Source organism: Grampus griseus, assembly GCF_964374135.1.
Source record: "Grampus griseus genome assembly, chromosome: 3".
Classification (NCBI taxonomy): domain Eukaryota; kingdom Metazoa; phylum Chordata; class Mammalia; order Artiodactyla; family Delphinidae; genus Grampus; species Grampus griseus.
Window position 1 is genome coordinate 113576283 of NC_139019.1, and position 15762 is coordinate 113592044.

The 15762-nt window shown below is 41.3% G+C and overlaps 1 protein-coding gene across 1 annotated transcript in view; it reads right to left on the bottom strand.

Annotated features, from left to right (window-relative positions):
• Positions 1–15762, bottom strand: part of SPOCK1 (SPARC (osteonectin), cwcv and kazal like domains proteoglycan 1) — a gene marked incomplete at both ends in the record, with an annotated part of 555003 nt that overhangs the window by 29844 nt on the left and 509397 nt on the right. The gene's annotated exons all lie outside the window — the stretch shown is intronic.

Below are 15762 nucleotides of genomic sequence, written 5' to 3' on the forward strand. Positions count from 1 at the left end.
CTGAGCCGTGTGGATGAAAGGCTCTTGATGCTCCAGCCAGGAGTCAGTGCTGTGCCTCTGAGGTGGAAGAGCCAACTTTAGGACACTGGTCCACAAGAGACCTCCCAGCTTCACATAATATCAAAAGGCAAAAATCTCCCAGAGAGCTCCATCTCAACACCAGCCCCCAGCTTCACTCAACGACCAGCAAGCTACAGTGCTGGACACCCTATTTCAAACAACTAGCAAGACAGGAACACAACCCCACCCATTAGCAGAGAGGCTGCCTAAAATCATAATAAGTCCACAGACACCCCAAAACACACCACCAGACGTGAACCTGCTCCAGCAGAAAGACAAGATCCAACCTCATCCACCAGAACACAGGCAGTAGTCTCCTCCACCAGGAAGCATACACAACCCACTGAACCAACTTTAGCCACTGGGGACAGACACCAAAAACAACGGGAAGTATGAACCTGCAGCCTGCAAAAAGGAGACCCCAAACACAGTAAGATAAGCAAAGTGAGAAGACAGAAAAACACACAGCAGTTGAAGGAGCAAGGTAAAAACCCACCAGACCTAACAAATGAAGAGGAAATAGGCAGTCTACCTGAAAAAGAATTCAGAATAATGATAGTAAAGAGGATCCAAAATCGTGGAAACAGAAGAGAGAAAATGCAAGAAACGTTTAACAAGGACCTAGAAGAACTAAAGATGAAGCAAGCAATGATGAACAACACAATAAATGAAATTAAAAATACTCTAGATGGGATCAATAGCAGAATAACTGAGGGAGAAGAACGGATAAGGGACCTGGAAGATAAAATAGTGGAAATAACTGCTGCAGAGTAGAATAAAGAAAAAAGAATGAAAAGAATTGAGGACAGTCACAGAGATCTCTGGGACAACACTGAATGCACCAACATTCGAATTATAGGGGTCTCAGAAGAAGAAGAGAAAAAGAAGAGGACTGAGAAAATATTTGAAGAGATTATAGTTGAAAACTTCCCTAATATGGGAAAGGAAATAGTTAATCAAGTCCAGGAAGCACAGAGAGTCCCATACAGGATAAATCCAAGGAGAAACATGCCAAGACACATATTAATCAAACTATCAAAAATTAAATATGAAGAAAACATATTAAAAGCAGCAAGGGAAAAATAACAAATAACACACAAGGGAATCCCCATAAGGTTAACTGCTGATCTTTCAGCAGAAACTCTGCAAGCCAGAAGGGAGTGGCAGGACATATTTAAAGTGATGAAGGAGGAAAACCTACAACCAAGATTACTCTACCCAGCAAGGATCTCATTCAGATCTGATGGAGAAATTAAAACCTTTACAGACAAGCAAAAGCTGAGAGAGTTCAGCACCACCAAACCAGCTTTACAACAAATGCTAGAGGAACTTCTCTAGGCAAGAAACACAAGAGAAGGAAAAGACCTACAATAACGAACCCAAAACAATTAAGAAATTGGGAATAGGAACATACATATCGATAATTACCTTAAATGTAAATGGATTAAATGCTCCCACCAAAAGACACATACTGGCTGAATGGATGCTAAAACAAGACCCATATATATGCTGTCTACAAGAGACCCACTTCAGACCTAGAGACACATACAGACTGAAAGTAAGGATATGGAAAAAGATATTCCATGCAAGTAGAAACCAAAAGAAAGCTGGAGTAGCAATTCTCATATCAGACAAAATTGACTTTAAAATAAAGACTATTACAAGAGACAAAGAAGGACACTACATAATGATCAAGGGATCGATCCAAGAAGAAGATATAACAATTGTAAATATTTATGCACCCAACATAGGAGCACCTCAATACATAAGGCAAATACTAACAGCCATAAAAGGGGAAATCGACAGTAACACATTCATAGTAGGGGACCTTAACACCCCACTTTCACCAATGGACAGATCATCCAAAATGAAAATAAATAAGGAAACACAAGCTTTAAATGATACATTAAACAAGATGGACTTAATTGATATTTATAGGAAATTCCATCCAAAAACAACAGAATACACATTTTTCTCAAGTGCTCATGGAACATTCTCCAGGATAGATCATATCTTGGGTCACAAATCAAGCCTTGGTAAATTTAAGAAAATTGAAATTGTATCAAGTATCTTTTCTGACCACAACGCTATGAAAGTAGGTATCAATTACAGGAAAAGATCTGTAAAAAATACAAACACATTGAGGCTAAACAATACACTATTTAATAACGAAGTGATCACTGAAGAAATCAAAGAGGAAATCAAAAAATACCTAGAAACAAATGACAATGGAGACACGATGACCCAAAACCTATGGGATGCAGCAAAAGCAGTTCTAAGAGGGAAGTTTATAGTAATACAATCCTACCTTAAGAAACAGGAAACATCTCAAATAAACAACCTAACCTTGCACCTAAAGCAATTAGAGAAAGAAGAACAAAAATACCCCAAAGGTAGCAGAAGGAAAGAAATCATGAATATCAGATCAGAAATAAATGAAAAAGAAACGAAGGAAGTGATAGCAAAGATCAATAAAACTAAAAGCTGGTTCTCTGAGAAGATAAACAAAATTGATAAACCATTAGCCAGACTCATCAAGAAAAAAAGGGAGAAGACAAATCAATAGAATTAGAAATGAAAAAGGCGAAGTAACAACTGACACTGCCGAAATACAAAAGATCATGAGAGATTACTACAAGCAACTCTACGCCAATAAAATGGACAACCCAGAAGAAATGGACACATTCTTAGAAATGCACAACCTGCCAAGACTGAATCAGGAAGAAATAGAAAATATGAACAGACCAATCACAAGCACTGAAATTGAAACTGTGATTACAAATCTTCCAACAAACAAAAGCCCAGGACCAGATGGCTTCACAGGCGAATTCTATCAAACATTTAGTGAAGAGCTAACACCTATCCTTCTCAAACTCTTCCAAAATATAGAAGAGGGAGGAACACTCTGAAACTCATTCTATGAGGCCACCATCACCCAGATACCAAAACCAGACAAGGCCAATATCACTGATGAACATAGATGCAAAAATCCTCAACAAAATAGTAGCAAACACAATCCAACAACACATTAAAAGGATCATACACCATGATCAAGTGGGGTTTATTCCAGGAATGCAAGGATTCTTCAATATACGCAAATCAATCAACGTGATACACCATATTAACAAACTGAAATAGAAAAACCATATGATCATCTCAATAGATGCAGAGAAAGCTTTCAACAAAATTCAACATCCATTTATGATAAAAACCCTGCAGAAAGTAGGCATAGAGGGAACTTTCCTCAACATAATAAAGGCCATATATGACAAACCCACAGCAAACGTCATTCTCAATGATGAAAAACTGAAAGCATTTCCTCTAAGACCAGGAACAAGACAAGGATGTCCACTCTTGCCACTCTTATTAAACATAGTTTTGGAAGTTTTAGCCACAGCAATCAGAGAAGAAAAGGAAATAAAAGGAATCCAAATCGGAAAAGAAGTAAAGCTGTCACTGTTTGCAGATGACATGATACTATACATAGAGAATCCTAAAGATGCTACCAGAAAACTACTAGAGCTAATCAATGAATTTGGTAAAGTAGCAGGATACAAAATTAATGCACAGAAATCTCTGGCATTCCTATACACTAATGATGAAAAATCTGAAAGTGAAATCATGAAAACACTCCCATTTGCCATTGCAACAAAAAGAATAAAATACCTAGGAATAAACCTACCTAAGGAGACAAAAGACCTGTATGCAGAAAATTATAAGACACTGATGAAAGAAATTAAAGATGATACAAATAGATGGAGAGATATACCATGTTCTTGGATTGGAAGAATCAACATTGTGAAAATGACTCGACTACCCAAAGCAATCTACAGATTCAATGCAATCCTTATCAAACTACCACTGGCATTTTTCACAGAACTAGAACAAAAAATTTCACAATTTGTATGGAAACACAAAAGACCCCAAATAGCCAAAGCAATCTTGAGAACGAAAAACAGAGCTGGAGGAATCAGGCTCCCTGACTTCAGGTTATACTACAAAGCTACAGTAATCAAGACAGTATGGTACTAGCACAGAAACAGAAATATAGATCAATGGAACAGGATAGAAAGCCTAGAGATAAACCCCTGCACATATGGTCACCTTATCTTTGATAAAGGAGGCAGGAATGTACAGTGGAGAAAGGACAGCCTCTTCAATAATTGGTGCTGGGAAAACTGGACAGGTACATGTAAAAGTATGAGATTAGAACAATCCCTAACACCATACACAAAAATAAGCTCAAAATGGATTAAAGACCTAAATGTAAGGCCAGACACTATCAAACTCTTAGAGGTAAACATAGGCAGAATACTCTATGACATAAATCACAGCAAGATCCTTTTTGACCCACCTCCTACAGAAATGGAAATAAAAACAAAAATAAACAAATGGGACCTAATGAAACTTCAAGGCTTTTGCACAGCAAAGGAAACCATAAAGAAGACCAAAAGACAGCCCTCAGAATGGGAGAAAATATTTGCAAATGAAGCAACTGACAAAGGATTAATCTCCAAAATTTACAAGCAGCTCATGCAGCTCAATAAGAAAAAACAAACAACCCAATCCAAAAATGGGCAGAAGACCTAAATAGACATTTCTCCTAAGAAGATATACAGATTGCCAACAAACACATGAAAGAATGCTCAACATCATTAATCATTAGAGAAATGCAAATCAAAACTACAATGAGATATCATCTCACACTAGTCAGAATGGCCATCATCAAAAAATCTAGAAATAATAAATGCTGGAGAGGGTGTGGAGAAAAGGGAACCCTCTTGCACTGCTGGTGGGAATGTGAATTGGTACAGCCACTATGGAGAACGGTATGGAGGTTCCTTAAAAAACTACAAATAGGGGCTTCCCTGGTGGCACAGTGGTTGAGAGTCCGCCTGCTGATGCAGGGGACACGGGTTCGTGCCCTGGTCCGGGAAGATCCCACATGCTGTGGAGCAGCTGGGCCCATGAGCTGTGGCCGCTGAACCTGCGCATCTGGAGCCTGTGCTCCTCAACAGGAGAGGCCACAACAGTGAGAGGCCCGCGTACCATAAAAAATAAAAACAACAAAAAAAACTACAAATAGAACTACCATATGACCCAGCAATCCCACTACTGGGCATATACCCTGAGAAAACCATAATTCAAAAAGAGTCATGTTCCAAAATGTTCATTGCAGCTCTATTTACAATAGCCAGGACATGGAAGCAACCTAAGTGTCCATCATCAGATGAATGGATAAAGAAGATGTGGCACATATATACAATGGAATATTACTCAGCCATAAAAAGAAACGAAATTGAGTTATTTGTAGTGAGGTGGATGGACCTAGTCTGTCATACAGAGTGAAGTAAGTCAGAAAGAGAAAAACAAATACCGTATGCTAACACATATATATGGAATCTAAGAAAAAAAAATGTCATGAAGAACCTAGGGGTAAGACGGGAATAAAGACACAGACCTACTAGAGAATGGACTTGAGGATACGGGGAGCAGGAAGGGTAAGCTGGGACAAAGTGAGAGAGTGGCATGGACATATATACACTACCAAACGTAAAATAGATAGCTAGTAGGAAGCAGCCGCATAGCACAGGGAGATCAGCTCGGCGCTTTGTGACCACCTGGATGGGTGGGATAGGGAGGGTGGGAGGGAGGGAGACGCAAGAGGGAGGAGATATGGGAACATATATGTATATGTATAACTGATTCACTTTGTTATAAAGCAGAAACTAACACACCATTGTAAAGTAATTATACTCCAATAAAGATGTAAAAAAAAAAAAAAAAGACAGATTTCCCTGTTAAGCCTATTAAGACTATTCTTAGTAACCAGATTTGAGGAGCCTTTAATGGTTCTCTTGATTCTAATGATAATCCTTCATCTGGAAAAAGAAATACATTTAGAAGTTGCACATTTGTAAGTGTGCATTAGTGGAGTAGCACTTATTTTTCCCCCTGAATAATCTAGAGCAGGGAGGTTAGCTCAATGAAATAAGCTTCTAAAGCTTCTGATAAGATCCACAGATTTTTCCACACTCTAGGGCAAAACAAAAGTTGAATGTGCAAAATATTGGTTAAAAATGCCAACTCTGGCTTTGTGTTTCCCAGGCAGTGGGTAGGCATTTCCCTACATGGGAAACCTTGACTAGATGAGCAGTACTGCAGAAAACAGCAGTTTTACTGAAGGATTTCATAGCCAACCAGATTCCCTAGGTCCTCAACTAATAAAGACTAAGCTGGAAAAAATGACATCAGTTCTCACCTAAAATCAGCAGTGGCAGATGCTTCAGGACAAGGTGTGAGATGCAGCATCCACCTGGACTTCTGAGAGCAGTGGGAGTGGGCAGAGCCCTGGGAAAGGGGCAGGGATGGGGAGGGTCAGTCTCTGCCTGGGCCATCCCACCGCAGAGAGGCAGACTCAGTGTCTGCAAGTCACTTTGTGTTTGTTAATGTATGAGCTCAAATGGCTGGTGACAGTCAGGGAAGACTTTCAAGGGGAGGCGGGCCCTCAGCTGAGGCTCATGTGCAGGGAGGACTTTGAAAGGAGAAGACATTCCAGGCAGGTCTTAGAAATAATGAGGAAGCCAGTTGAAATTAAGTGACTGATTGTTACAGCTGATTTATATTTAAATTAGCTCTGCTCGAATTAAACACAACAACTTTAGGGCTTCCCTGGTAGCTCAGTGGTTAAGAGTCCGCCTGCCAATGCAGGGGACACGGGTTCGTGCCCTGGTCCGGGAAGATCCCACATGCCGCAGAGCGGCTGGGCCCGTGAGCCATGGCCACTGAGCCTGCGCGTCCGGAGCCTGTGCTCCGCAACGGGAGAGGCCACAACAGTGAGAGGCCTGCGTACTGGAAAAAAAAAAAAAAAATATATATATATATATATATATATATATATATATATGTATAAATAAATCAAAGATATAAATGTTTGTGTATATATAAAATCTGTGCATCTGCTCAAAGATATCCCATTATTTCACACATTATATAAATGCTTACGTGCATTCCAAGGACCATTTTCTGACCAGGTAACACTTACTATTCCAGGACTGATACTAGCCTGTATCTGCAGGAGGTTTTACTATCAGAAAACATATTTTTAAGGTACGTATAAGAAGAATCTCCATTCCTAACTGGCAATTTGTGTCCAGTGTAACCTGTTCAAATTTAACGTGCACGTCTGGGCATTTTTAAACATAATTTGAGTTTCCGTGTTTTTTAATACCTAAAGAACCAATACATGCGTGTATGTTTTTACCCTTAAACATGGCATAAGCTTTGTTATTTAATGGGACAGGAAGCCACAAAGGATTGGCAGAAGGCCATGACTGCCAAGCTTGGGATGGAGATCTGATGCGAATGGCCTGGGACGTGTATGGAACCTGAGATGGCCTCTTTAATTTGTGGGTGAGAGGGGAACGTCAGATTAGGTGGGGACCAGGAGAAGATTTAGCCCCAATACAGAAAACCACAAGTTCTTCTTAGTCCTTCCCCAGAACTCCTCCCCTTCCTGGTCTAGAGTGGATGGTGACATGGGTATATGGGCTGATTGGAAGATTGGTAGCACCATCCTCTTCCTGTGACAAAGGTCAAGCAGTACCTCCAGGGGTACTGGAGTTGGAGTCTAGGGTAAGAGGGTAGAGGTGGGAGCTGGAACTGAAAACTCCCAATTGGAACTGAGGCCAGGACAGAATGATCCTGGAGATGCCTGGAGCAGACGCATCCTGGCATCTTCACTCTCATGCTTCTAGTGGACAAACTGATAGAGGACCAGGATAAATAAGGTAGTGTCTAAGGAAGAGCTGCCTTCTGAAACCATAACGGGAGTCTTAAGCTATTCCAAATCTTGCCAGGTTCAGTGTCTGACTCACTATTCTTTTCACTCTTCAGGTTATGCAACTCTCTCTAAATTTGTCTCCACCTTACCCCGGAAGACTTAGGGCACAAATGGGTATAGTGACTTGACATGATAAGAGGACGGTATCCAAGCCTCAAGGAACCTCCTCTGGACTCACAGAGGACCTTGTGACTGGCACAAAGATGAAATAGTAGCTATTATTATTTCTATTTTTAGAAACACTTCTATATTTGATCACAATTGCCTGTTTAGACATCTAGTATCTAACAAGGCAGCATGACACAGCTAGCAATTTCCCTGTTCCCCTCCTAAATATCATATATAATCAACAATGTAAACAGAAGAAATACCATAAATTCTATTTTCAGTAAAACTAGAAAAGAGATATAATCCCTAGCTTTGAACAATATTTCACAAGCCACCCAGATGGAAGTATAATGTCCAGATAGGCCAGTAAAAAAATATCAAAAATATGTTTCTGATAAGTGAAGGACTCCTCCTGAAGTGATAGATCAGCATTTCCTGTTCAGCAAAATCTAAGGGATCTGAAGAAAGGACAGGGCACAGATCAGGCAGAAGCTATACAGGTAGAAAAAAACCAATAAGAAAGTAAGAAAAGAGTGTAGTGGCCTAGGGGCAGCAGGTCCCAGAAAATGCTCACAGCATTGTTCTTCCTGTTGGCAAGAGGCACTCCAAAGTGCAAGAGCAGCAGAGACAGCTGATGAGAGAAACCCTCTTGGGGCTGATCTGTTTCATAGAAACAGAAAGAAACACAGAGGCGCCATTTTAGCAGGAAGCCATCTGTCACTGGTGACACTAAAGCAGAGTGCTTTGGGATTGTGAAGGCTACAAAAATATAAGGGTACCCCCCCTTTCATCCATAGGACTCCCTTTTGAATAGATAGGCCATTAAAGTCTAACTTATTCCATTTTTTTTTTTTTTTTTTTTTTTGCAGGCCTCTTACTGTTGTGGCCTCTCGTTGCGGAGCACAGGCTCCGGACGTGCAGGCTCAGCGGCCATGGCTCATGGGCCCAGCCGCTCCATGGCATGTGGGATCTTCCCGGACCGGGACACAAACCCGTGTCCCCTGCATCGGCAGGCGGACTCTCAACCACTGCGCCACCAGGGAAGCCCTAAACACAGATTTTTTAATCAACATGATCTGTGTGCTGTTCTCCATCCTGCCTTGTGACCTTGGGCAGGCCTAAATTCAATTTCAGCACTCCCTGAGTCAGACATGCGGGGGATGCAGAGATGATTAGGACATGGCCCTTGCCTGGTGTTCAGTCTCCCCTCTCCTTATTTGTAAAAGGACAACGTTTTCCATTCACTGTATCTGTGGAATTTTAACGACAAAGACCTTTCTCCCAGAATGTTCTTTGCTGGAGAACCAAGGCTCAGTTCCAATATATGTTCATCTGTGGAATCCTCTCAATACCCACCCAGGAAGGTTCGACCGCCCCTTCATGGGGTGTCCCCAGAGCCCTACACTGAAAGAATTCCACTTTTATGTGCTATGTCACAACCTGTCATCCCTCCTGGACTCTGAGCCAACGCAGCAAGGATTCTGCAACAGTCACATCTGTGCTCACCCGCAGTTCCCAGCAGAGTGTCTGGTCAAAGGTAGGCATATATGCAGAAGGCACAACGGACGTAATCTGAATATTCTGAGCTAAGTGAAAACACTGTTCCCATTACCATAAAAGTACCAGGAATAAACACGGTGAAGAGGTCAAATAAGAAAGTGCCAGTGTGTGCATTTGAGGATGAGGGAGAGAGTTATAACTACCACCAAGACAAATAACTTCCAGCCAGAAGATGACTGGACTTGGGTGGGGGAAGAGGCAGGAGAGATACATGGGTGCCTGAGTCTATGACGCTAACTATATACAAAGACACACACATTGTCTTAGTGAAGCCTCAGGAAGTCCTGGAAGGGTGACCCTATGACCTCCACTTCGCATTTGAGAATACCAAGGTCTAGACAGGTTGGGGCCTTGCCCATTCTCACCTCGTCTCCCTGCAACACACATGTAAAGGCCAAAGCTGGCATTTGAACCCAGGACCAAATGATTCTAGTCCGTGCTCTTTACCCCACCCACGCCGACTCGCTTATGGGAAGGAAGGGCTTATTCTTCTATCGCAGATATCATACTGATTCCCCCTACCCAAGGAAAGAAATTACCAGAAAGCCTGGCAACTCTGAGCTCAGGGTTCCACAGGCTGAAGTCTGGCTCACGGGCTTACAGATTGGTGCTAACCCACCCTGCTAACACCTCAGCCGGCCTGGCAGCATCCAGGGGTCCCTGGGATCTCCTTGTCCTATTTATTTGCATATTGTGATGGAAGGATGCAAGAAGGACTCCACACACTTGGCTAGTTTCAGCACTGGCTTCTCATTCCTGTCTGGATATTTACCACTAAGTAATTTAGTTTATCTGTGTCTCCGTGAGCTTATTTGGAAAACATGGAACACTGCTTACAGAAAATTAAGCTTCATTTTCTTTAAGCATTCAGCCAATAGTGCAGGAGATGGTGATTTGGAGGTAACTGGCTTATGCATATGTAAACATGATACATTTAGCAAATTATGTAGACTTCACACTTCAGAGCATTGAAGAAAACAAAGGTACCTTCCAAGGAAGCTTTAGTGCAATAGAGCCATTCTGAAAGGAACAGAATTATTGGTTTGTAAGAATAGTTGAACTCAGATACAAATGGAAAATAATGATTTACACTGTGGAGCAGGGGGTGGGCATAAGCAGAATTTGAACAGGTCTAATTTGAAGTGGTGTTAAGGTGTCTCTAAGGACTTCAGAAGAATTATAGCCCATGGCGTGCTTTGAGATTGAATTCATGGTATGACGAGGTCGTGCATTTCAAACTCAGTTCCACTGTGACTCCTCACGTTTCACACAATCTCCCAGCATATGTTTTTCTCTTTGAACCTACAGAGAGAATTCTAGGTGTACCTTTAGCTCAAAAAGAATTGCAAGAGTTAAAGCATCCCTCAAACTGATTATCTTTTCTATTCTCCACTAAGACCTATTGCCTAAGTCCCTTCTAGTATCTCATCAGTAATTAATTGCACTGAAAATTTAACGTATCACTCCACACAGGGCAACCTTGCAAGCCAGCACTGCGGATTTCAGAACTCCTAAACAGGGCAGGTTAGAGTGCCTGAACTTGAGGGTTTGCAACCTGCAGGCCAAAGTGGAGGTGCTGCATGTGTCTTCAGGCCCTGCCTCCAAGGGACCCACTAACTTGCAGGGCCCAAACAGCCCACCATTGACTGTAAGAGACAAAGTCACCAGGGCAGCTTGGCTGCGTTGCTTTCATCAATACTAACACCAGTAGTGATACTATGTCCCAAGAGCTGCCATATATTAAATACCTACTATTGCCGAGAACCATAAGAGCACCTTGCCTTCATTTAATCCTGGTGATAACTCATCAAAATCGTTACTATTACTTCTCTCTTACTGATAGAAATAGGTTAGGGAGGTTAAGTGACTTCTTTTCTGGCTGCCACTGAGTGCTTATGACATGACAGGTGCTATACACACAAACATGACCTCACTGAATCATCACCCCAACGCTCTACGAGGTGGGGAGTTTCATTACTATCCATTTCCCAAGCTGTGAACCAGAAGGAAGTTACATTACATGTCTCAAGTCAAGCTAATAAAGGGTAGAGCCAGCAGTCACATTCAGGTCACAGCCACAGCCATGTCTGTCCCACTGTGTGCTGCATTCTTACCATTTGAAAAGAGTTCCCCATTGCCAGAAAGGGAGGAAGAGCGGGGGAAGGAGAATCTTGAGCTTGCAGAAGTCATGCTGGTCTTTGGTACCCCATGCTCCCCCTCCCATCCTCTCCCCGCCCCCCCCCCCGACCCCTGACAACATGCTCCCAAACACACACACCCCATCCCCATTCCAAGTGATAGACTTGAGGAAGGCACTATTATCATTACCATTTTATAGCTGTAGAGACTGAGGCTTGAAGAAGTTACATAAACACCGCAAAGCCCGTGACGTGTTAAGCAGCAGGGTCAGGGTCTGCACCAAGGCTGTCTGACTCTGATCCTGTACCCTCAGCCAGGAGGCCACAACAAAGTCAATCTACTCATTAGAGACATGGTATGGATGGCCCAAGAGTTCTAACTAGGGTTCTGGCTCAGGATGAAGAACGCACACTGAAAATTATGACCCTTTAGCAGATTTTATATGAGACTTAAGCCAAGCAAGCGCAGATGGCTACAAAGATTTCGTTGTATTCTTACCAACAACTGCAGTGGTTACAACACACACACAACCTAGAAACCTAGAAACAAATGTCCAATAATAGGGATTGCATTATGGTTCACAAATATGCTAGAAAACTGAGAAGCCATTAAAAAATAGGACAAAGAAGGATATTATAACATACAAAATGTTTACAATATATTAAGTGAAAAAAAAGCAGAATACTAAGGTATTTATGGACTGATCCCACTATTGTAACACAAAATGGGTAGTGTAGTGAGTCATGTAGTGAGTCAGAGAGACAGACAGAGACAGTCAGAGATGGGAAAATATACAATAAAAGACTAAAAATGGGTCTGTTATGTGGGAGGTTTCTCTATTGTGTTTCTGTCTTTTGCCTGTTGATGTTGTCTAATTGTTTACAATCAACAAATGTCCATTATTTTGTGATTTTTTAAAAAGTTTTTTAGGCCTAAGATAAATACAGTCCATTGAGGCTCCAAAAAGATTGCTGGAGACCAGAGCACCACTTCTCAGAGTTTGGAGTGCATGGATGTTCCCAGAAAAGAGTTTCATGGAGAAATTCATTTGGCAAACATTCTATTTATCGTTGGTGATTTTCAGTGCAGGGTCTCATGTTAAGGAGCTGGAGGAATCAGGCTCCCTGACTTCAGACTGTACTACAAAGCTGCAGTAATCAAAACAATATGGTACTGGCACAAAACAGAAATATAGATCAATGGAACAGGATAGAAAGCCCAGAGATAAACCCGAGCACCTATGGTCACCTAATCTATGACAAAGGAGGCAAGAATATACAATGGAGAAAAGACATTCTCTTCAATAAGTGGTGCTGGGAAAACTGGACAGCTACATGTAAAAGAATGAAATTAGAACACTCCCTAACACCACACAAAAATAAACTCAAAATGGATTAATGACCTAAATGTAAGTTTGGATACTATAAAACTCTTAGAGGGAAATATAGGGAGGACACTCTTTGACATAAATCACAGCAAGATCTTTTTTGATCCACCTCCTAGAGTAATGAAAATAAAAACAAAAATAAACAAATGGGACCTAACGAAACTTAAAAGCTTTTGCACAGCAAAGGAAACCATAAACAAGACGAAAAGACAACCCACAGAGTGGGAGAAAATATTTGCAAACAAAGCAACTGACAAGAGATTAATCTCCAAAATATACAAGCAGCTCATGCAGCTCAATATCAAAAAAAAAACAAACAACCGAATCAAAAAATGGGTGGAAGATCTAAATAGCCATTTCTCCAAAGAAGACATAGAGATGGCTAAAAAGCACATGAAAAGATGTTCAACATCACTTATCATTAGAGAAATGCTAATCAAAACTACAATGAGGTATCACCTCACACTGGTCAGAATGGCCATCATCAAAAAATCTACAAACAGTAAATGCTGGAGAAGGTGTGGAGAGAAGGGAACTGTCCTACACTGTCGGTGGGAATGTAAATTGGTAAAGCTGCTATGGAGAACAGTATGTAAGTTCCTTAAAAAAACTAAAAATAGAGCTACCATATGATCCAGCAATCCCACTCCTGGGCATATTTCTGGAGAAAACCATACTTCGAAAAGACACATGTACCCCAATGTTCATTGCAGCACTATTTATAATAGCCAGGGCATGGAAGCAACCTAAATGTCCATCAACAGAGGAATGGATCAAGAAGATGTGGTACATATATACAATGGACCATTACTCAGCCATGAAAAAGAACAAAATAATGCCATTTGCAGCAACATGGATGGACCTAGAGATTGTCATACTGAGTGAAGTAAGTCAGACAGAGAAAGACAAATACCACATGATATCGCTTACATGTGGAATCTAAAAAAAAGGGTACAAATGAACTTATCTACCAAGCAGAAATAGAATTACAGATGTAGATAACAAATTTATGGTTACCAGTGGGTGAGGGGAGGGGAGGAATAAATTAGGAGATGGGGATTGACATATACACACTACTATGTTTAAAATACATAACCAACAAGGACCTACTGTGCAGCACAGGGAACTCTGCTCAATACTCTGTAATGACCTATATGGGAAAAGAATCTAAAAAAGAGTGGATACATGTATTTGTATAACTGATTCACTTTGCTGTACACCTGACAGTAACACAACACTGTAAATCAACTACACTCCAATAAATTTTTTTTAAAAATAAAGAGAGTTTATTTAAATTTAGCCTGGAAGTTCCTCAATTCTTCTGGCCACAGAACACTTCTTTTTGTGTGCAGGACACCATTACTATCTAGCAGCTCAGAGGAGCACAGTTTGGAAAACGTTTGCCTACGACTGTTATTTACTCATCTCTACAACCTACTCATGGTCCAGATATCAGTCTCCCCCTCCCAAGCATTCCCTTTCTCTAACACCTGTGACACTAATGAACGTTTTCCTTTAAGTGTCCCCCATACTTTCAGAATTTAAGTGAAAAAAGAAGAGATATTCTAATTTCCTTAAGACATGGGACACCTGGACCTGTAGACATCATCTGAAGTCAAAATATTTTGGGATGCATGAAATGCTTTTTTTTTTTTTTTTTTCTTAATGCTGCTGCTGTTAACACCAGTGTTATCACTGAGCATATACTTGTTTTGGAGACCTCGTTTGGAGCCGTATCAGCAAGCCTCCATACCCTTCAGAGGAGATCGGCAGGTGGCTGAGACAGCGGTGGCCAGATCTGGGGGCACAGCGTGCAGTGGGGTGGGAGGGATGGCTCTGATCATAAGGCTTCCTTGCTGAACCAAGTTTTCCTTGGCCTCGTGGTGCCCAGTGGTGGTGTGGCCTAAGGAAATTCCTCGTACCCCATGCGTGTGGGTCTCAGGGCATCAATATTTGGGGACTTACTGGAAATGTGGCCTCAGACATAATTTACCAGCTAGTGAAGCCTGCAGTGTCAAGATTATAAGTGCCCAAGATAGAGAGAGAGGAGAGAGACCCTCTTAGCTCCCTGAACTCTACTGGAAAGGTGACATTCTGTGTCAATATGCCCAAGCCCATCACCCATAATGAAATATGTACATAGCTAAGACTCATTAATCCAATTTTCTATCGCAAGGGATATAAAAATCTTGAGAGGAACAAATTTCTGAGAGGGTCAGGATACATCCTCTTTTATTTAGTTTGTTTTCCTTTTTAAATCCTGTGTAATGATATGAAAACCCCCAATGACTGTGACAGAAACCACCCATTTCTCTGACTGACAGGAGTTATTCTGGAGGCGGCGAGAGTCTCTCCCAAGACAGTTTGGCAGAGGGAAGAGGCAAAGGCCCAATCGTTTGGAGGTGACTTCCCCAAGACAGATGATTGTGATGCTGGGAAATTAGGCTGGGGCTGATTCAAAAAGTCGTTTGGGGTAAAAGTCAATTCTAAAAGACTCAATTTTCCACTTTCACCAAGAGGCAGGTTAAGTACCTGTGGAGAAGAGTTTATAGCGTGGTTATCACGTTCGTCTTGGGAAAGAGACATCAGTGTGCTTTTTTTTTTTTTTAACATCTTTATTGAAGTATAATTGCTTTACAGTGGTGTGTTAATTTCTGCTTTATAA